The sequence below is a fragment of the Triticum dicoccoides genome, chromosome 2A, assembly GCF_002162155.2.
Source record: "Triticum dicoccoides isolate Atlit2015 ecotype Zavitan chromosome 2A, WEW_v2.0, whole genome shotgun sequence".
NCBI classification, from domain to species: domain Eukaryota; kingdom Viridiplantae; phylum Streptophyta; class Magnoliopsida; order Poales; family Poaceae; genus Triticum; species Triticum dicoccoides.
The window spans coordinates 629,634,731-629,657,392 of NC_041382.1; positions in this window are offsets into that span (position 1 = coordinate 629,634,731).

A 22,662-nucleotide genomic window follows, 5' to 3' on the forward strand; every position below is an offset into this window, starting at 1 on the left:
TCTCGAATAATAGATATAATATCGAATACATCACTAACTAGCTAGCTAGCAAGATAATAAAGATCGAATACTATAGAGTAATTTAGGCCACTCGCGGTTCCTGAGGTGCGGGCGGTGGACACCCAAAGAGAAGGAACCATCACTGGATCATAGCTCGGGTGATCTCCCAAAAGAACCTGCCAGGTATTGGAGAACCTGACGTCCATAGCAGCCATGTAGCGATGGACGTGCTCGTCCTCCTCCCTGACACGGCGACGTACCACCTCCGACGGGACCGGCTCCATCCGCACCGAAAGTGGCCCACGCGAATGCCACCAAAGGAGATGAGGGTCGACGACGGGACCTATGGCCGGGTTCCTCACCAAGCGTCGCGCCCCTGAAGGTAGCACCTCCCAGTGCCAGCCCGGCGGAGCCCAGTCCCGGACATGGGTCGCCTGAAGCAGGACGTCATCGTGAACGGGTCGACGGCGAGGATGCGGGCCGGGCATCGTCGACAACAAATACTATATGCCGCAAAAGTAAAGTAACATTTTTTAAATGATGGATTGTGATTTCATATATGCAAATTCTAAATTTTATAACTAAAACTAACATTTCTAATATTTCTATAACTAAAACTAACATTTCTAATATTTCTATAACTAAAAACCATTTCTATATAACTAACATTTCTATATAACTAACATTTCTAATATAACTAACATTTCTATATAACTAACATTTCTATAACTAAAACTAACATTTCTAATAATTCTATAACTAAAAAATAGAAAGATTGCCGGCTGGGTGTGTGTGTGTGTGTGTGTGTGTGTGTGTGGAGGCCGGGGCAGGAGCTTACCGGCAAGGCGCGGCGACGGTGGGCGGCGACAGGGACGGAGACAGGGATGGGGCGGCGAGGATGGGGACGGGCCGGGCGGGGAGGACGGGGCGGGGCGCGGCGCGGCGATGGGGACAACAGGGACGGGGATGGGGACGGGGACGGCGACAGGGACGGCGACAGACGGCGACGGGGGCGGCGGCGACGGGGCAGAGGAGAAAGAAGCAGGGAGAGATGAGAAACTGACCATTTTTTTGAAGTGTTTTCTTATATAGAACCCACCTTTAGTACTGGTTGGAGCCACCAGCCGGTACTAAAGGTCTGTTTTGGCCTGGCCAAGCGGCGGGAACTGCACCCCCTTTAGTACCGGGTCGTGGCACCAACCGGTACTAAAGGCCCTCCCTTTAGTACCGGTTGGAGCCACGACCCGGTAGTAAAGGGTGTGCGCTGCCAGACGAAGGGCGCAGAAGTTTAGTCCCACCTCGCTAGCCGAGGGGCACTCGCACCTGCTTCTAAGCCCCGCCGTCGCTGCTGTCTCGAGCTCCTCTCTTAAGCAGGCCTTCTAGGCCTACCTCTGCTGCGATGCCCTATTGGGCTAGCGGGCCTGCGTCCTGGCCCAACTAGAATTTGGGTTTCTACTCTTATTTTTTTCTTTATTTATTTTTGAGTTGTCTTTTGCTGTATTTAGAGTTTCTTTGTGAATATTTTTTCTTTAGGTACAAAAAATTACAAACTTTCTGTTAGTACCGGTAGTTTACAAATATGAAAAGTTTAAATTTTGAATTATTTGAAATTTGTGTGAATCACTAGTTTGTGAATAACTTAACTTTGAAAATATATTTTTCAGTGATTCTTTTTTCTTATGTTTAATATTAGTGTGTTTTATCATTATATTCAATTTGGTAATGCTTAGGTTATTTAAAAAATGAAATGCCTTTTGTAACAGATGAGTTTTTGTCTGAAACCCTGATACTTCGAAAGAGATTGTCCATTTTGTACACGAAGTGCATCCAGTTTTTGCGGTAACCCTCTCTACTTTTTTGCACATGCTATGTGGGTGAAATTATGATAACATGCCAACTTTCATCCTTTTCTCAGTTCATTTGAAATGCTTTTCAATTTCAGGGTCATTTAGCTGAAAAAATCAGTAAAGGCATGAAAGAATTTGTTTGCACATAAAATTTCATCGCGTTTCAAATGCAAAAACACATAACTACCCTAACTATTATAGAGATTCCCTCCTGGGTGTGAAACACAGAAGAAAGTGATGATAGTGAAGCCGATCACATCCCAGATCTTTGGGTGTGAAACTTTTTCTTCGCGTGTGTCCCTTTGCGCCGTAACCATGAAAAATCTTCATCATTTAACGGGATGCACGGGTCAATATTCACTGTGAATGGAGCAATTTCATCAAACTTTTCATAATCTTCTGACATGTCTGTCTTGTCATCCACTCCCACGATGTTTCTCTTCCCGGAAAGAACTATGTGCCGCTTTGGCTCATCGTACGATGCATTCGCTTCCTTATCTTTTCTTTTTCTCGGCTTGGTAGACATGTCCTTCACATAGAAAACCTGTGCCACATCATTGGCTAGGACGAATGGTTCATCTGCATACGCAAGGTTGTTGAGATCCACTGTTGTCATTCCATACTGCCGGTCTTCCGTTACCCCGCCTCGTGTCATATTGACCCATTTGCACCGAAACAAAGGGACCTTCAAATCACGTCGATAGTCAAGTTTCCATATGTCCTGTATATAACCATAATATGTTTCCTTTCCCGTCTTGGTTTCTGCATCAAAGCGGACACCACTGTTTTGGTTGGTGCTCTTCTTATCTTGGGTGATCATGTAAAATGTATTACCATTTATCTCATACCTTTGAAAGTCATCATATTCGAAGATGGTAACTGGGACAGCAAGTACATGTCATCTTCAATAGAGGCGTCATGCATGGTACATGTCTGCAACCAGCTGGCGAAACTCCTGTTTTGTTCACGTGTAATCCAGTCATCAGACCGCTCCGGGTGTTTGGAGCGTAGCAAATTCTTGTTTTCATCCATATACGGAGCCACCAAGGCAGAATTCTGTAGAACTGTGTAGTGTGCTTTAGTTAGAGAATGTCCGTCCATACATATTATTTGTTCCCCTCCTAGCGTGCCTTTTCCATCCAGTCTGCCCATATGCCCCGATTCAGGAACACCAATCGGCTTAAGGTCAGGAATAAAGTCAATACAAAACTCAATGACCTCCTCATTTTCATGGCCCTTGGAGATGCTTCCTTCTAGCCTAGCACGGTTATGAACATATTTCTGTAAGACTCCCATGAACCTCTCAAAGAGGAACATATTGTGTTGAAATACAGGACCCAAAATGTTAATCTGTTCACATAGGTGAACTAGGACGTGCGTCATGATGTTGAAGAAGGATCCGCCCGCCCCGTCGCTGGATCTCCCAAACACCGGCCGGATCCGACCTCCTCCGGCCGTCCCGCCCATCCACCTCACTGGAGCAAAAGCACCTCGTCGGAGACCTCGTTTCGCGCCGGAGACAAACCCTAGATCCGGATCGGTTGACTTTCTCCCCCTCTCTCAGATATTTTTTGCATTCTTTGACATGCCATAACTCTACAACCATTGCTCCGATTCGTGTGTGTAGCATATCAAAATGTTTGTCTCGACGAGTACATCATTTCATCTCATTGCATAATTTTCATTTGAGCTCGTCTTGATGCCCGAAATGCTGTTGGAAGAGGGCCATGTGATGATAGTTTCAGATCTATTTCAGCAAATGCACTTTTGTCATTTTTTGCCATGATTAATGTGTGCATGCTATGATCCTGAGCTCTACATGTGTTTGGAAGAATGCCATGCCATCTTTACAAGGGTGTATGCCAATTATTTTTGTGATCTTTGTGGTGACTAGCACAAGCATGCAAAGTAGCTTACTCAATGATGCTGATTTCACTAAGTCCTTGCCCTATCCTTATTTTTTATGCTATATGTTCATGTTGTTTCCTAGTGATCCGTGCCTCTTTCGAGCATGATCAGTAAGGATGTTTTGTAGATAATGTTATGATCTGTCCATCCATGTCTTTGTTTGCAATAATGGAGCAACCTAGCTTGAGTAAATCGAGCTCTACTTTTGCTATAAAATCTTCCTGGCAGATTGTTAACATGTTTTGCAATTTTGCCAAGCTTGTTGTTGTTGATCCGTGCATGCTATGTTGTTGTTCTTGCCATGTCTAGCTTCTATGCCATGTCTATTTGCTGGGTGTATGATTAGTTTGTCATGAAATGCCTCGTAGTGAGTGCATTGAGCTCGTAAACATGCCTACTCGTTATATGTTTTTGCCAAGCTCCAGTTTTTCACGAAGTCTGAATCTGTTTATGTTTTTGATATGTTCACATGCTTGCAATTGAATTTTCTGATCCCTTTTGGCTCATGGTCACTAAGGGACTTTTGTTATATGCTTTGAGTAGCTTCGTACCATGCCTTGCTTTGCCATGATAAGTTCCTGTACCATATAGTTATCATAATTTAAAGATTGCTAACTGTTGATAAATTCCTGACATGCTGTTAATTTCACAAAGTCTGAAACCTGTTATCTTTTGCACTTTTGCCGTGCTTGTTTGAACCTGCTATTCAGTGAATTAGCCATAGCTCAGTGTTCATCTTTTGTAAAGCATCATGAGTGGATCCCTTCCATGTATTTTTTTGCTATGTTTGAGTGCAGTAGCTTAATTATCTTGATGCATTTAGGAGGCTACTTGTTGTTTATTGTAGATCAGTGTCATTTTTGTTTTGCTTGCCATTTCCAAACCGTGCATCTGATTCCGGTGATCTTTATATCGATTTCAACCGAAATCACCTCCCCTTTCCAGTGGCACTCTTGGATTTCCATGTTGAGGCCAGGTTCGATCATTCCTTTCCAAATCATGCATATGCATCAAATATCGCATCCCGCATATCATAACATGTTTGCATCTTTGTTGCTTGAGCATTGCATGTGGTTGATTGTGTTCCTTTTTGCTTGTTGTTCTTGCTTGGGTAGAGCCGGGAGACGAGTACATGATCGAGGAGCCCATTGAGTACGCTTACAAGGATCAAGGCAACTCTGAGAACTTTGCAGGCAAGATGATCATACCCTCGAAATCACTTCTATCTTTGCTTGCTAGATGCTCGCTCTTTTGCTATGCCTATGCTACGATACCTACCACTTGATTATCATGCCTCCCGTATTTCCATGTCAAACCTCTAACCCACCTTGTCCTAGCAAACCGTTGTTTGGCTATGTTACCGCTTTGCTCAGCCCCTCTTATAGCATTGCTAGTTGCAGGTGATGATTGGAGATCGTTCCTTGTTGGAACTTGTTTATTGTTGGGATATCACCATATTATCTTGTTTATCTTAATGCACCTATATACTTGGTAAAGGGTGGAAGGCTCGGCCTTATGTCTGGTGTTTTGTTCCACTCTTGCCGCCCTAGTTTCCGTCATATCGGTGTTATGTTCCCGGATTTTGCGTTCCTTACACGGTTGGGTCATAATGGGAACCCCTTGACACTTCGCCTTGAATAAAACTCCTCCAGCATGTCCCAACATTGGTTTTACCATTTTCCACCTAGCCTCTTTTTCCCTTGGGTTCCGCGGACTCAAGGGTCATCTTTATTTAAACCCCCGGGCTAGTGCTCCTCTGAGTGTTGGTCCAACCTGTCAGCTGCCGGTGGCCACCAGGGGCAACTCTAGGCTGGCCTACTGGAACCTTGGACAATCCGGTGTGCCCTGAGAACAAGATATGTGCAGCTCCTATCGCGATTTGTCAGCACATTCGGGTGGCTTTGCTTGTTTGGCTTTGCTTGTTTAGTTTTACCATTGTCGAGATGTCTTGTAACCGGGATGCCGAGTCTGATCGGATTGTCTTGGGAGAACGAATATCCTTCATTGACCGTGAGAGCTTGTGATGGGCTAAGTTGGGACTCCCCTGCAAGGATTTGATCTTTCGAAAGTCGTGCTCGCGGTTATGGCAGGTGGGAGATATAGCCGCATCGAGGGCATTACAAGTTGGTATCAGAGCCTTCCCCGACCTTAGGAGCCCCCTGCTTGATCGAATCGTTGGCGTTGTTGAGTCTAGAAAAATATTCTGAGTCATTTAGGAATTATATATATCAGAGAGTTAGGAATTCTTTTTACTCCTCAGTCCCTTCGTCGCTCTGGTGAGGCATCCTGACGTAGAGTTTTGACTCTTCTGTTCTCAAATTTCACTAAATTTTTTTAGGATCACGCGGGTATCTTGGAATCGTTCCGATGGTTTTGTGATGAGAACATTGTTCTTGGTGCCTCCTGAGATTTAGGGGTTGTGGCAATGTCCCGGGGAGTTGAGCTCCGAGGTGTTGTCGTCACAATTTTATCGTTGAGATTCTGGAATACCTGAGTTTCGCCAATATTGAAATTCTCTTTTATGCAGTTGTTGGTGAGATAACCTCGACGCCACCCAGTACTTGGGCGGGAGTTCGTGAGTATTGCCATAACTTGTATAACAGATGCTTTTCGAAGGTTGAGGTAAATGATTTCCGAAGGTTTCTTGGTTATGTGTTGAAGGATGGATACAGCTGGACGTAGGATTTGCTAGCTTTGGGTGAGATATTATGCTTCCCCTGTATCCCCAACACCTGATTGTATAACCGAAAAGGTTCGAGAGTTTCATAGGTGGGAATTCATGTAGCTCTAGTTCTTCTTCCGCGGATATTTGGTGTGTGATTGGGTAATCCTCACCAAGTATTTGGTCTTGTTCGTACCTTGTTGTTTTATTCTTCTACCTTTATCTAAGTGGCTTCTCAATTTATGGAAATGTGACCATTTCAGTTGGAATGCATTCATTCATTTTGTTCGTATGTGAAGACTTTATGTTGCAATTTCTATCCGTTGGATTCAGCTTCAATATTTGTCTGTCAATATGCTAACGGATGTCACCCTCTTCAGGATGGCTCCTGCTAAGGGTCAGAATCAGAATCAGGATCCACCACCACCACCTCCACCTCCGGAGGCATGGCAAGCTGTGATGGCCGCTACCAATGCAAACACACAGCTGATCATGAAAATTCTGCAAAACGCAACCAAGGGAATCATGGCCATGGCAACAATCAGAATCAGTTTGCTACACTCAACCAGTTCCTCGCTAACCAGCCAAAGACCTTTAGCAACTGTGTCGAGGCCTCAGACACTGATGATTGGCTCATGGATATATGCAAGCATTTTAAGTGCAGCAATGTCAGGCCTGAGGACTTTGTCAAGTTTGCCTCCTTCCAACTCAAAGTCCAAGCTGCAGAATGGTTTCAGCAATACAAAGATTCCAGAGGAGGCCGTGTGATTACCTGGGATGAATTCCGTCAAGACTTCAAAGCTCATCACATTCCTCAGAGTGTTGTTGAAAGCAAGCGTGAGGAATTCCGCAACCTAAAGCAAGGTATCTTGTCTGTTTACCAGTATAACATTCTGTTCCAGAGGCTCGCTCGTTTCGCCAAGCAAGACGTCCCTGACGAGAAGAGCATGATTTATCAGTTCATGGGTGGCCTCGAAGAAGATCTCCAACTAGCTCTCGTCCTTTTTGAGCCGAAGAAGTACGATGAGTACTACAATATGGCAATGAAGCAAGAGACTGCTCAACTCAAGTGTGATGCTTCCAAGAAGCGAGTCAGAGATGCAACTCCTTCTTCCTCAACTCAAGTGGCTTCTAAGCAGCAAAAGTATTGGCTGCCTCCTCCTCCGTTCCGTCAGCCTTATCAGCAGAAGAGCAAAGGTGGCAATGGATCTTCCCACCCACCCAACCCAGGCTTTCAGAACAAGACTTCGTCTCAAGCTCCAAGATCAAGTGCTCCGTATCACCGTCCGCTCTCGGAGGTCACGTGCAACAAGTGTCAGCAGAAGGGTCACTATGCCAACAAATGCTTCAATCGAAGGCGTCTTCCTCCTCCTCCTCCTATGAGGTCTGCCAGCACCATAGTGGTCAAGCATAACCCCAAGTTTGCCAAGGTCAATTTGATGAATGGAGCTCAGGCAGAGGACTCGTTAGATGTCATCATGGGTAACCTTCCTGTTATAGATATTCCTGCAAAAGTTCTTTTTGACACTGGTGCATCGCATTGTTTCATCTCAAGACCTTTTGCATCTAACCATGAATTGGCTCTCACAGTTTTGCCTAGACCGATAGGAGTTGTCAACAAACGCTTGAATGCTAAATCCATGGTTACGGATGTTACTATCACGTTGGGCGACTACAATTTTCTGTCTTCTCCTATGTTTCTTGGTGCCTCAGATATTGATCTTATTCTCGGAATGGACTGGCTTTCTAAGCACAAGGCTCAGCTTGATTGTTCTGCCAAGCAGATTCAATTGACTCATTCGTCTGAGGATGTAATTGTCTTTGCCACAAGGGATGATACCATTCGACTATTTTCTCTCAATGAGAAGGGTGAGCTGGATGCCATTTCTCAGATTCCAGTCGTTTGCGAATATCAAGACGTCTTTCCAGAAGAGCTTCCAGGAATGCCACCGCACCGTCCAGTTGAATTTGTCATCGATCGTGAGCCTGGCACGGAACCTGTTTGCAAACGTCCTTACAATCTTGGACCTGAAGAGTTGAAGGAGCTGAAGAAGCAACTCGATATTCAAGAGCGAATGGGTCTCATCCGACCAAGTTCTTCTCCATGGGGTTGTGGTGTTCTTTTTGTGAAGAAGAAGGATGGAACGGACCGACTTTGTGTCGACTACCGTCCATTGAACAAGAAGACCATAAAGAACAAGTACACACTTCCCAACATCAATGAGCTGTTTGAACAACTCAAAGGTGCTCAAGTATTCTCCAAGCTTGATCTCCATATGGGCTATCATCAGATTCACATTCGTGAAGAAGATATCCTCAAGACAGCTTTGAGAACAAGCTATGGTTCATATGAATACACTATCATGTCATTCGGCCTCGTCAACGCTCCGCCAACATTCTCTCGCATGATGAACTTCATCTTCAACGCCTACACAAATGACATCGTCTTGGTCTACCTCGATGACATTTTGGTATTTTCCAAGAACAAGGAAGATCATGCCAAGCACTTCGTTTAGTGCTAGATAAGCTCAGAGAACATCAGTTCTATGCCAAGTTTTCAAAGTGCAAGTTTTGGCTCAATGATGTTCTCTACCTTGGCCATATCATCTCTGCCAAGGGCATAGCGGTGAATCCTAAGAAGGTGTCTGCAATTGTGAATTGGGAACCACCTCAGAACGTGAAGCAACTCCGCAGCTTCCTTGGTCTCGCAAGCTATTGTCAAAGGTTCATTGAAAACTTCTCTAAGATCGAGAAGCCTCTTTCCAACCTTCTCCAGAAGCATGTGAAGTACGTCTAGTCTCCTGAATGTGACATAGCTTTCAACACCTTGAAAGAGAAGTTAGTCACTGCTCCAGTTCTGACTCCTCCTGATGAATCCAAACCGTTTGAGGTCTTCTGTGATGCTTCCCTTCAAGGTCTTGGTGCAGTGTTGATGCAAGAGAAGAAAGTTGTGGCTTATACCTCTCGCCAGTTGAAGCCCAATGAAAAGAACTACCCCACTCATGACCTTGAGTTGGCGGCAGTTGTGCATGCTCTTTTAACTTGGAGACATCTCTTATTGGGAAGAAAATGTTGGAAATATGCCCTAGAGGCAGTAATAAATTGGTTATTATTATATTTCATTGTTCATGATAACCGTTTATTATCCATGCTAGAATTGTATTGATAGGAAACTCAGATACATGTGTGGATACATAGACAACACCATGTCCCTAGTAAGTCGCTAGTTGACTAGCTTGTTGATCAATAAGATGGTTACGGTTTCCTGACCATGGACATTGGATGTCGTTGATAACGGGATCACATCATTAGGAGAATGATGTGATGGACAAGACCCAATCCTAAGCCTAGCACAAAGATCGTGTAGTTCGTATGCTAAAGCTTCTCTATTGTCAAGTATCATTTTCTTAGACCATGAGATTGTGCAACTCCCGGATACCGTAGGAGTGCTTTGGGTGTGCCAAATGTCACAACGTAACTGGGTGGCTATAAAGGTTCACTACAGGTATCTCCGAAAGTTTCTATTGGGTTGGCACGAATCGAGACTGGGATTTGTCACTCCGTGTAACGGAGAGGTATCTCTGGGCCCACTCGGTAGGACATCATCATAATGTGCACAATGTGACCAAGGAGTTGATCACACGATGATGTGTTACGGAACGAGTAAAGAGACTTGCAGGTAAGGAGATTGAACAAGGTATCAGGATACCAACGATCGAATCTCGGGCAAGTACAATACCGCTGGACAAAGGGAATTGTATACGGGATTGATTAAATCCTTGACATCGTGGTTCATCCGATGTGATCATCGTGGAGCATGTGGGAGCCAACATGGGTATACAGATCCCGCTGTTGGTTATTGACCAGAGAGTTGTCTCGGCCATGTCTACATGACTCCCAAACCCATAGGGTCTACACACTTAAGGTTGGATGACGCTAGGGTTATAGGGAAAGTATGTACACGGTTACCGAATGTTGTTCGGAGTCCCGGATGAGATCCCGGACGTCACGAGGAGTTCCGTAATGGTCCGGAGGTAAAGATTAATATATAGGAAGTATGGTTTTGGCCACCGGAAGTGTTCCGGGCATCACCGGTAGTGTACCGGGACCACTGGAGGGGTCCGGGGGTCCACCGGGAGGGGCCACCATCCCCGGAGGCCTACATGGGCCAATAGTGGGAAGGAACCATCCCCTAGGTGGGCTAGGGCGCCTCCCACCAAGGCCCAAGGCGCCTCTTAGAGGGGAAGGGGGCAAACCCTAGGGCAGATGGGCCTTAAGGCCCAGCCTTGGTGCGCCTCCTCTCTCTCTTCCCCCTTGGCCGCAACCCTAGATGGGTTTTGGGGCTGCTGCCACCCCTAGGGAGGGAACCCTAGATGGGGGCGCAGCCCATCCCCTTCCCCTATATATACTTCAGGTATTGGGGGCTGCAAGATACACAAGATCATCTCCCTCTTGGCGCAGCCTTACCTCTCTCCCTCCTCGTCTCTCGTAGTGCTTGGCGAAGCCCTGCTGGAGTTCCATGCTCCTCCACCACCACCACGCCGTCGTGCTATTGTTGGACGGAGTCTTCCCCAACCTCTACTTCTCCCCTTGATGGATCAAGGCGTAGGAGGCGTCACCGGGCTGCACGTGTGTTGAACGCGGAGGCACCGTGGTTCGGCGCTTAGATCGGAATCAACCGCGGTCTAAATCGCTACGAGTACGACTCCTTCATCCAAGTTCTTGCAACGCTTCCTCTTAGCGATCTACAAGGGTATGTAGATGCACTCTCCTTCCCCTTGTTACTAGATACTCCATAGATTGATCATGGTGATGCATAGAAAATTTTAAATTTCTGCTACGATCCCTAACAGTGGCATCATGAGCTAGGTCTATGCGTAGTTTCTATGCACGAGTAGAACACAAAGCAGTTGTGGGCGTCGATATTGTCAATTTACTTGCCGTTACTAGTCTTATCTTGATTCGGTGGCATCGTGGGATGAAGCGGCCCGGACCGACCATACACGTACGCTTACGTGAGACTAGTTCCACCAACTGACATGCACTAGTTGCATAAGGTGGCTAGTGGGTGTCTTTCTCTCCCACTTTAGTCGGATCGGATTCGATGAAAAGGGTCCTTATGAAGGGTAAATAGAAATTGGCATATCACGTTGTGGTTTTCGCGTAGGTAAGAAACATTCTTGCTAGAAACCTATAGCAGCCACGTAAAAACTTGCAACAACAATTAGAGGACGTCTAACTTGTTTTTGCAGCATATGCCTTGTGATGTGATACGGCCAAAAGGATGTGATGAATGATATATGTGATGTATGAGATTGATCATGTTCTTGTAATAGGAATCACGACTTGCATGTCGATGAGTATGACAACCGGCAGGAGCCATAGGAGTTGTCTTAATTTATTTATGACCTATGTGTCAACATAAATGTCATGTAATTACTTTACTTTATTGCTAAAGCGTTACCCATAGTAGTAGAACTAATAGATGACGAGACAACTTCAAGAAGACACGATGATGGAGATCATGGTGTCATGCCGGTGACAATGATGATCATGGAGCCCCGAAGTTGGAGATCAAAAGGAGCAAAATGATATTGGCCATATCATGTCACTATTTGATTGCATGTGATGTTTATCATGTTTTACATCTTATTTGCTTAGAACGACGGTAGCCTAAATAAGATGATCCGTCACTAAAATTTCAAGAAAAGTGTTCCCCCTAACTGTGCACGGTTGCGAAGGTTCGTTGTTTCGAAGCACCACGTGATGATCGGGTGTGATAGATTCTAACGTTTGAATACAACGGGTGTTGACGAGCCTAGCATGTACAGACATGGCCTCGGGACACATGCGAAACACTTAGGTTGACTTGATGAGCCTAGAATGTACAGACATGGCCTCGGAACACGGAAGACCGAAAGGTCGAACATGAGTCATATAGAAGATACGATCAACATGAGATGTTCACCGTTGATGACTAGTCCATCTCACGTGATGATCGGACACGGCCTAGTCGATTCGGATCATGTTTCACTTAGATGACTAGAGGGATGTCTATCTGAGTGGGAGTTCATTAAATTAATTTGATTAGATGAACTCAATTATCATGAACATAGTCTAAATTGCCTTCGCAAATATGTTGTTGATAAATAGCTCACGTTGTAGCTCCCTGTTTCAGTACGTTCCTAGAGAAAGATTAAGTTGAAAGATATTGTAAGCAATGATGCGGACTAGGTCCGTAGTTCGAGGAGTGTCCTCACTACTACATAGAAGGCTTACGTCTTTGATGCACCGCTCGATGCGCAAACCCCTACAACATCGTCTGTGGATGTTGTGAACACCTGACAGACACATTCTGATAACTACCTGATAGTTTAGTGCACCATACTTTACGGCTTAGAATTGGGATTCCAATGACGTTTTGAACGCCATAGAACATATGAGATGTTCCAAGAGCTAAAATTGGGATTTCAGGCTCATGCCCATGTTGAGAGGTGTGAGACCTATGACAAGTTCTTTTGCCAAAAAGATGGAGGAGAAGAGCTCAGCTAGTGAGCATGTGCTCAGAATGTCTGGTGCTACAATCACTTAAATCTAGTGGGAGTTAAACTTCCAGATAAGATAGTGATTGATAGAATTCTCTAGCCACTGTCACTAAGCTACTAGAGCTTCGTGATGAACTATGACATGCAAGGGATGGAGTTGATACCGGAGCTGTTCGTGGTGCTTAAGACCACAAAAGGTAGAAATCAAGAAGGAGCATCATGTGTTGATGGTTTAACAAGACCACTGGTTTCAAGAAGGGCAAGGGCTAGAAGGGAAACTTCATGGATGGCAAACCAGTTGCCGCTCCAGTGAAGGAACCCAAGGTTGAACCCAAACCCGAGACTAAGTGCTTCTATTGTAAGGGGAACGGTCACTGGTAGTGGAATTACCCCAAATGCATGGTAGATAAGAAGGCTGGCAACTTCAAAGTATATACGTGTTATTAATGTGTACCTCACTAGTACTCCTGGTAGTACCTGGGTATTGGATACTGGTTCAGTTGCTATTATTGGTGACTTGAAGCAAAAGCTACGAACTAAACGAAGACTGGATAAGGGCGAGGTGACGATGTGTCTTGGAAGTGTTTCCAAAGTTGATGAGATCACCATCGCACGCTATGTCTGCCTTCGGGATTAGTATTGAACCTAGATAAATGTTATCAGGTGTCTACGTTGAGCATGAATATGATTAGATCATGTTCATTGCAATACGGTTATTCATTTAAGTTAGAGAATAATGGTTATTCTGTTTACATGAATAATACCTTTCATGGTCATGCACCCTATGTGAATGGTTCATTGAATCTCGGTCGTGGAAATACACATGTTCACGCCAAAAGATGTAGAGTTAATAATGATAGTACCACTTTGCTGTGGCACTGCCGCTTAGGTCATATTGGCGTAAGATGCATGAAGAAACTCCATATCGATGGATGTTTGGAGTCACTTGATTTTGAATCGCTTGACACATGCGAGCCATGCCTCATGGGCAGGATGACTAAGACCCCGTTTTCAGGTACAATGAAACGGGCAAGTGACTTGTTGGAAATCATACATGCAGATGCGTGTGATCCAATGAGAATTGAAGCGTGCAGTGGATATCGCTATTTTCTCATCTTCACTAACGATTTGAGTACATATAGGTATATTTACTTAATGAAGCACAAGTCTGAAACGTTTGAAAAGTTCAAGCGATTTCAGAGTGAAGTTAAGAATCATCATAACAAGAAGATCAAATTCCTACGATCTGATCAATGAGAATTTCTGAGTTATGAGTTTGGCAAACACTTAAGACATGTTGGAATTGTTTCACAGTTGAAGCCACCTGGAACACCACAGGGTAATGGTGTGTCCGGACGTCATAAACAAACCTTATGAGATATGGTGCGATCTATGATGTCTCTTACCGATCTACCGTTTTCATTTTGAGGTTATGCGTTAGAGACAGCTGCATTCACTTTAGATAGGACACCATCTAAGTCCGTTGAGACGACGTCGTAAGAATATGGTTTGGCAAGAAACCAAAGTTGTTGTTTCTTAATGTTTGGGGCTGCGATGCTTAAGGCTTCAGCCGGAGAAGCTCGAACCCAAAGCGTACAAACACATCTTCATAGGATACCCAAAGGTGACAGGTGGGTATACCTTCTATCTCAGATCCGAGGGAAAATTGTTTGTCGCTAAGAACGGGTCCTTTCTCGTGAAGGAGTTTCTCTCAAAATAATTGAGTGGGAGGAAGATAGAACTTGATGAGGTTGTTGAACCTTTATTTCAACCAGAGAGTGATGCGACATAGAAAGATGTTTTCTGTGGTGCCTACGTCTGTTGAAGAGGAAGTTAATGATAGTGATCATGAAGCTTCGGATCAAGTTGCTATCGAACCTCATAGGTCGACAAGGATATGTACTACTCCTGAGTGGTACGGTAATCCTGTGTTAAATATCATGTTGTTAGACAACAATGAACCTACGAGATATGGAGAAGCGATGGTGGGTCCGTATTATGACAAATGGTTAGAAGCCATGAAATCCGAGATAGGATCCATGTATCAGAACAAAGTATGGACTTTGGTGGACTTGCCCGATGATCGGCAAGCCATTGAGATAAATGGATCTTTAAGAAGAAGACGGACGTGGGCGGTAATGTTACCGTCTATGAAGCTTGACTTATGGGAAAGAGTCTTTTCACAAGTTCAAGGAGTTGACTACGATGAGAATTTCTCACCCATAGCGATGCTTAAGTCCGTCGAAATCATGTTAGCATCTGACAGATGGATGTCAAAACGAGTTTTCGTAAGAAAAAGTTGTGTGTGATGCAATAAAAGATTTTGTCGATCCTAAAGATGCTAAAAGGTATGCTGGCTCCAGCAATCCTTCTATGGACTACAGCAGCATCTCAGAACCGGAATATATGCTTTGATGGAGTGATCAAAGCTTTTAGGTTTATACAATGTTTGTTAGAAACTTGTATTTACAAGAAATTGAGTGGGAGCACTACAACATTTCTGATAAGTATATGTGGATGACATATTGTTGATCCGAAATAATGTAGAATTTCTGGAAAGCATAAACGGTTGTTTGAAGGGTGTTTTTCAAAGGAAGACCTGGATAAAGCTGCTCACATATTGGGCATCAAGATCTATAGAGATAGATCAAGACGCTTGATGACACTTTCAAAGAACGCACACCTTGACATGTTTTTGAAGGAGTTCAAAATAGATCAGTCAAAGAAGGGGTTCTTACCTGAGTTGTAAGGTGTGAAGTTGAGTAAGACTCAAAGATTGACCATGGCAGAAGAAAGAGTAAGGACGAAGGTCGTCCCCTATGCCTTTGTCATAGACTCTATATGGTATGCCATGCTGAGTACCGCACCAGATGTGTGCCTTGCCACATGTCTGGCAAGAGGGTACAAAGGTGATCTAGGATTGGATCGCCAGATAGCGGTCAAAATTATCCTTAGAGGAATAAGGAAATGTTTCTCGGTTATGGAGGTGATAAAGAGTTCGACATAAAGAGTTATGTCGATGCAAGCTTAACACCTATCCGGATAGCTCCGAGTAGAGATACCGAATACGTATAATGGAGCAAAAATTTGGAATAGCTCCAAGTGGAACATGGTACCAGCATCTACTATATGACATAAAGTTTTGCAAAATACATAGAGATCTGAATATGGCAAGACCCGTTGACTACAACCTCTCTCACAAGCATAACATGATCAAACCCAGAACTCATTGAGTATTAATCACATAGTGATGTGAACTAGATTAGTGACTCTAGTAAACTCTTTGGATGTTGGTCACCTGGCGATGTGACCTGTGAGTGTTAATCACATGGCGATGTGAACTAGATTATTAACTCTAGTGCAAGTCGGAGACTGTTGGAAATATGCCCTAGAGGCAGTAATAAATTGGTTATTATTATATGTCATTGTTCATGATAACCATTTATTATCCATGCTAGAATTCTATTGATAGGAAACTCAGATACATGTGTGGATACATAGACAACACCATGTCCCTAGTAAGCCTCTAGTTGACTAGCTCGTTGATCAATAAGATGGTTACGGTTTCCTGACCATGGACATTGGATGTCATTGATAACAGGATCACATCATTAGGAGAATGATGTGATGGACAAGACCCAATCCTAAGCCTAGCACAAAGATCGTGTAGTTCGTATGCTAAAGCTTTTCTATTGTCAAGTATCATTTCCTTAGACCATGAGATTGTGCAACTCTCGGATACCGTAGGAGTTCTTTGGGTGTGCCAAACGTCACAACGTAACTGGGTGGCTATGAAGGTTCACTACAGGTATCTCCAAAAGTGTCTATTGGGTTAGCACGAAACGAGACTGGGATTTATCACTCCGTGTAACGGAGAGGTATCTCTGGGCCCACTCGGTAGGACATCATCATAATGTGCACAATGTGACCAAGGAGTTGGTCACGGGATGATGTGTTACGAAACGAGTAATCGAGATACCAACGATTGAATCTCGGGCAAGTACAATACCGCTGGACAAAGGGAATTGTATACGGGATTGATTAAGGGTGTGTTTGGTATCTGTCATCAAGTGGAATGGAATGGGTCCAACCCGTGCTTGGCCCACATTCTCGTGTTCGGTACACACGCGAAACAAGATCCCACTCATTCCCTCAGAAGGAATATTCGGCCCAGATCCGTAACCAAGTCATTCCTCCAAATCGACCGGACGACACGGAACCGCTCGCTCTCGTCTCGTGTCTCCCTTCAGCACCTGCATATCTCCCTCTCCCTTCTCTCCCTCACATCCGGCAGGAATCAGGAGGAGGCGCCGGTAGGTGGCGAGCGGTGGCAGGAAGCAACAGGCGGCGAAGATCGATCCCAAGCCGTGCCCGCAACCTCACCGCCGGCATACTTACCGCTAACTTTTGTGGCGACGACCAGATCATGGCCGTCCCCTCCCATTCTCGTCAGATCTGTCACGGTATAGCGACGGCGGCGGCCATCACCGGGGCGACGACCTAGGGTAACGACTGCTGCTCTCCTTTGCCAACGGCAATCCTGCGCGCGTCATGCTCTTGCATGCGTCGCGCTTGTGGCCAGCCCTTGCTGCTCGTGGCCTGCACTTGCTGCTACTGTTGTTGTGTGCCATGCTGCTAGCCTGCTACTGCTATTACTTGCAATGCTCTAGCTGAATTTGATGTATTGTACGTAGATGACAGAAATGAGATGAAGTTTTGTGTGTCAAGATGCTACTGCTGTTGTTTGTGTTTGATGCTTACTCTCAATATATTGTACATATTCACGAGAAAATAAGTGGGGAGATGAGCATATCCATTCCATTCCATCTCTGAAACCAAGCACCAAAATGTAACCGTTCCATTCCGATCAATTGCCCTTATCAAACACAAGGACGGAACTGACCCTTCTAGTGGAATGGAACCATGACATTCCATTCCACTTCGTTCTCGAACCAAACACACCCTAAATCCTTGACATCGTGGTTCATCCGATGAGATCATCGTGGAGCATGTGGGAGCCAACATGGGTATCCAGATCCCGCTGTTGGTTATTGACCGGAGAGTTGTCTTGGCCATGTCTGCATGACTCCCGAACCCGTAGGGTCTACACACTTAAGGTTCGATGACGCTAGGGTTATAGGGAAAGTATGTACATGGTTACTGAATGTTGTTCAGAGTCCCGGATGAGATCCCGGACGTCACGAGGAGTTCAGGAATGATATATAGGAAGTATGGTTTTAGCCACCGGAAGTGTTCCGGGCATCACCGGTAGTGTACCGGGACCACCGGAGGGGTCCGGGGGTCCACCGGGAGGGGCCACCAGCCCCAGAGGCCTACATGGGCCAATAGTGGGAAGGGACCAGCCCCTAGGTGGGATGGGGCGCCTCCCACCAAGGCCCAAGGTGCCTCCTAGAGGGGAAGGGGGCAAACCCTAGGGCAGATGGGCCTTAAGGCCCACCCTAGGTGCGCCTCCTCTCTCTCTCCCCCCTTGGACGCTAACCTAGATGGGTTTTGGGGCTGCCGCCACCCCTAGCGAGGGAACCCTAGATGGGGGCACAACCCCTCCCCTTCCCCTATATATACTTGAGGTATTGAGGGCTCCAAGATACACGAGATCATCTCCCTCTTGGCGCAGCCTTACCTCTCTCCCTCCTCGTCTCTCGTAGTGCTCAACTTCTTGATGCTATGGTGAAGAAGGTGAAGATTGGGCTTGCTAAGAGTCAACCCAAGTACAAGTGCTATCGCCTTGATGACAAGGATACTCTATTCTTCGAGGATCGCATTGTGGTGCCTAAAGGTGACCTTCGTAAATTCATTATGAACGAGGCTCACAATTCACTCCTCTCTATTCACCCTGGAAGTACAAGGATGTACCATGACCTGAAGAAGTCGTATTGGTGGACTCGAATGAAGCGCGAGATAGCTCAGTTCGTGAATGAATCTGATGTCTTCAGAAGAGTGAAAGCAGAATACCAACAACCAGCTGGTCTCCTCCAACCTTTTTCCATTCCAGAATGGAAGTTTGACCATATTGAGATGGACTTCGTGACTGGATTTCCAAAGTCCATGCGTGGCAATGATGCTCTATTCGTTGTCATCGACAAACTCACTAAAGTGGCTCATTTCCTTCCTATCAAAGAATCTATCATAGAAGCTCAATTGGCAGAGCTATATACCTCCCGGATTGTCTCTCTGCACGACATTCCGTAGTTGATTTCTTCAGATCGTGGCAGCATCTTCACCTCCAAGTTTTGCCCTTCTTTTCAGAAGGCCATGGGCACCAACATCCGTTTCAGCACAGCTTTTCATCCTCAAACTAGTTGCCAAGTCGAGCGAGTAAATCAGATTCTTGAAGATATGCTCAGGGCTTGCGTCATCTCTTTCGGTATGAAGTGGGAAGATTGTCTTCCATATGCCGAGTTCTCCTACAACAACAGCTTCCAAGCGAGTTCGGGCAAGGCCCCATTTGAAATTCTCTATGGCAGGAAGTGTCGTACTCCTCTTAACTGGTCAGAGACTGGTGAACGTCAACTTCTTGGCAATGACTTGATCACAGAGGCAGAAGAGATGTGCAAAGTCATTCGTTGAATCTCAAAGCCGCGCAATCGCGCCAGAAGAGTTACTATGATAGGAAGCATCGTGACTTGGCTTTCGAGATCAGAGACCACGTCTACCTCCGTGTCTCTCCAATGAAAGGTACTCGTCGCTTCGGTATCAAAGGGAGGCTTGCCCCTAGATACGTGGGTCCTTTCAAGATCGTCAGCAAGAGAGGCGATCTCGCCTATCAACTTGAGCTTCCCTCCAACTTTGCAAACGTGCACGACGTGTTTCATGTCTCTCATCTCCGCAAGTGCTTCAAGACTCCTGACCGCACCGTCAACTTCGATGACATTGATCTCCAAGAAGACCTGTCTTATCGTGAGCACCCGGTCGCTATTCTTGAAGAAACTGAGCGCAAGACTCGCAACAAGTCTATCAAATTCCTGAAAGTCAAGTGGTCACATCATTCCGACCGTGAAGCCACCTGGGAACGCGAGGACCACCTCTGTTCTGAGTACCCGGAGTTTTTCCAGTCCTAGATCTCGGGACGAGATCCTTTCGTAGTGGTAGAGTGTTGTAACAATCCGGATGTAAATTACCTTATATGGATTCCAACTCTTGCCGTTTCCGGCACTAAGTTATTCTATTTCCTCGTTGTCGGGTTTTTGTCTTCGTGTGCTTTTCTCTTTGTCATCATGTGCATTGCATTTGCATACATGTTTGTCTCATGCATCCGAGCATTTTCCCCGTTGTCCGTTTTGCATTTCGGCGCTCCTATGTCCTCCGGTGTCCCTTTCTACCTCTTTTTGTGTGCGGGTGTCAAACATTTTTGGATTGGACCGAGACTTGTCATGCGGCCTTGGTTTACCACCGGTAGACCGCCTGTCAAGTTTCATACCATTTGGACCTCGTTTGATACTCCAACGGTTAACCGAGGGACCGAAGAGGCCTCGTGTGTGTTGCAGCCCAACACCCCTCCAAAGTGGCCCAAAACCCACCTAAAGCACTTCCATAATCTAGAGCGTTCGATCACGATCGCGTGGCCAAAAACCGCACCTCATTTGGAGCTTCCTAGCTCCTCCTACCTCTATAAATTAACCACCCATTTCAATTCTCGGATCTCCTCTTTCCAAACCCTAGACCCCTCCCTCTCCACGCGCCGACGGACAAATTCCCGTTCGGCCGGACAACATCCACTCCGTCCCGCCACCGCCACGTGGCACCACCCGGTTGGTCGCCGCCCAATGCCCACTTCGCCGCACCCGTGGGCCCGCTCAGCCTGGAGCCGGCCCTCCCTGGCCCACGCTGTCATGCCGCCTGCGCCCCGCGCCGGACTCTGGCTCCGCTGCCGACGCCAGTTCACCACCACTGCACCTTCCTCGACCGGAGTAGCGTGCCGCCACGCGCCGGCCTCCTCCACCGCGACCCCTCGTCGCCCCTCGCCGCCCGGTGATGGATCCGGCCACCCCGTTGCCGGATCTCCCCGACCCCGATCGGATCCGACCTCCTCCAGCCGTCCCCGCGCGCATCCACCTCGCCGGAGCAAAAGCACCTCGTCAGAGACCTCGGTTCGCGCGCCGGAGACAAACCCTAGATCCGGATCAGTTGACTTTCTCCCCCTCTCTCAAATATTTTTTGCATTATATGACATGCCATAACTCTGCAATCGTTGCTCCGATTCGTGCGTGTAGCATATCAAAATGTTTGCCTCGACGAGTACATCATTTCATCTCATTGCATCATTTTCATTTGAGCTCATCTTGATGCTCGAAATGCTGTTGGAAGAGGGCTATGTGATGATAGTTTCAGATCTATTTCCGCAAATGCACTTTTGTCATTTTTTGCCATGATTAATGTGTGCATGCTATGATCCTGAGCTCTACATGTGTTTGTAAGAATGCCATGCCATCTTTACAGGGGTGTATGCAATGTATTTTTGTGATATTTGTGGTGAATAGCACAAGCATGCAAAGTAGCTTACTCAATGATGCTGATTCCAGGGACTTAGAATTTCACTAAGTCCTTGCCCTGTCCTTATTTTGTATGCTATATGTTCATGTTGTTTCCTAGTGATCCGTGCCTCTTTTGAGCATAATCAGTAAGGATGTTTTGTAGATAATGTTGTGCTCTATCCATCCATGTCTTCGCTTGCAATAATGGAGCAACCTAGATTGAGTCAATCGAGCTCTACTTTTGCTATAAAATTTTCCTGTTAGATTGTTAACATGTTTTGCAATTTTGCCAAGCTTGTTGTTGTTGATCCATGCATGCTATGTTGTTGTTCTTGCCATGTATAGCTTCTATGCCAGGTCTATTTGCTGGGTGTACGATTAGTTTGTCATTCAATGCCTCATAGTGAGTGCATCGAGATCGTAAACATGCCTACTCATTATCTGTTTTTGCCATGCTCCAGTTTTTCACAAAGTATGAATCTGTTTATGTTTTTGCTATGTTCACATGCTTGCAATTGTATTTTCTGATCCCTTTTGGCTCATGGTCACTAAGGGACTTTTGTTATATGATTTGAGTAGCTTCGTACCATGCCTTTTTTGCCATGATAAGTTCCTATAGCATATAGTTATCATACTCTAAAGATTGCTTCCTGATGATAAATTCGTGACATGCTGTTAATTTCACTAAGTCTGAAACCTGTTATCTTTTGCAGTTTTGTCGTGCTTGTTTGAACCTGCTATTGAGTGAATTAGCCGTAGCTCAGTGTTCATATTTTGTCAAGCATCATGAGTGGATCCCTGCCATGTATTTTATTGCTATGTTTGAGTGTAGTAGCTTAATTATCTTGATGCATTTAGGAGGCTACTTGCTGTTTATCGCAGATCGGTGTCATTTTTTTTGCTTGCCATTTCCAAACTGTGCATCCGATTCCGGTGATCTTTACATCGATTTCAACTGAAATCACCTCCCATTTCCAGTGGCACTCTTGGATTTCCAAGGTGAGGCCAGGTTCAATCATTCCTTCCCAAATCATGCATATGCATCACATATCGCATCCCGCATATCATACCATGTTTGCATCATGTTGCTTGAGCATTGAACATGGTTGAGTGTGTTCCTTTTTGCTTGTTGTTCTTGCTTGGTAGAGCCGGGAGACGAGTACTTTATCGAGGAGCCTGTTGAGTACGCTTACGAGGATCAAGGCAAC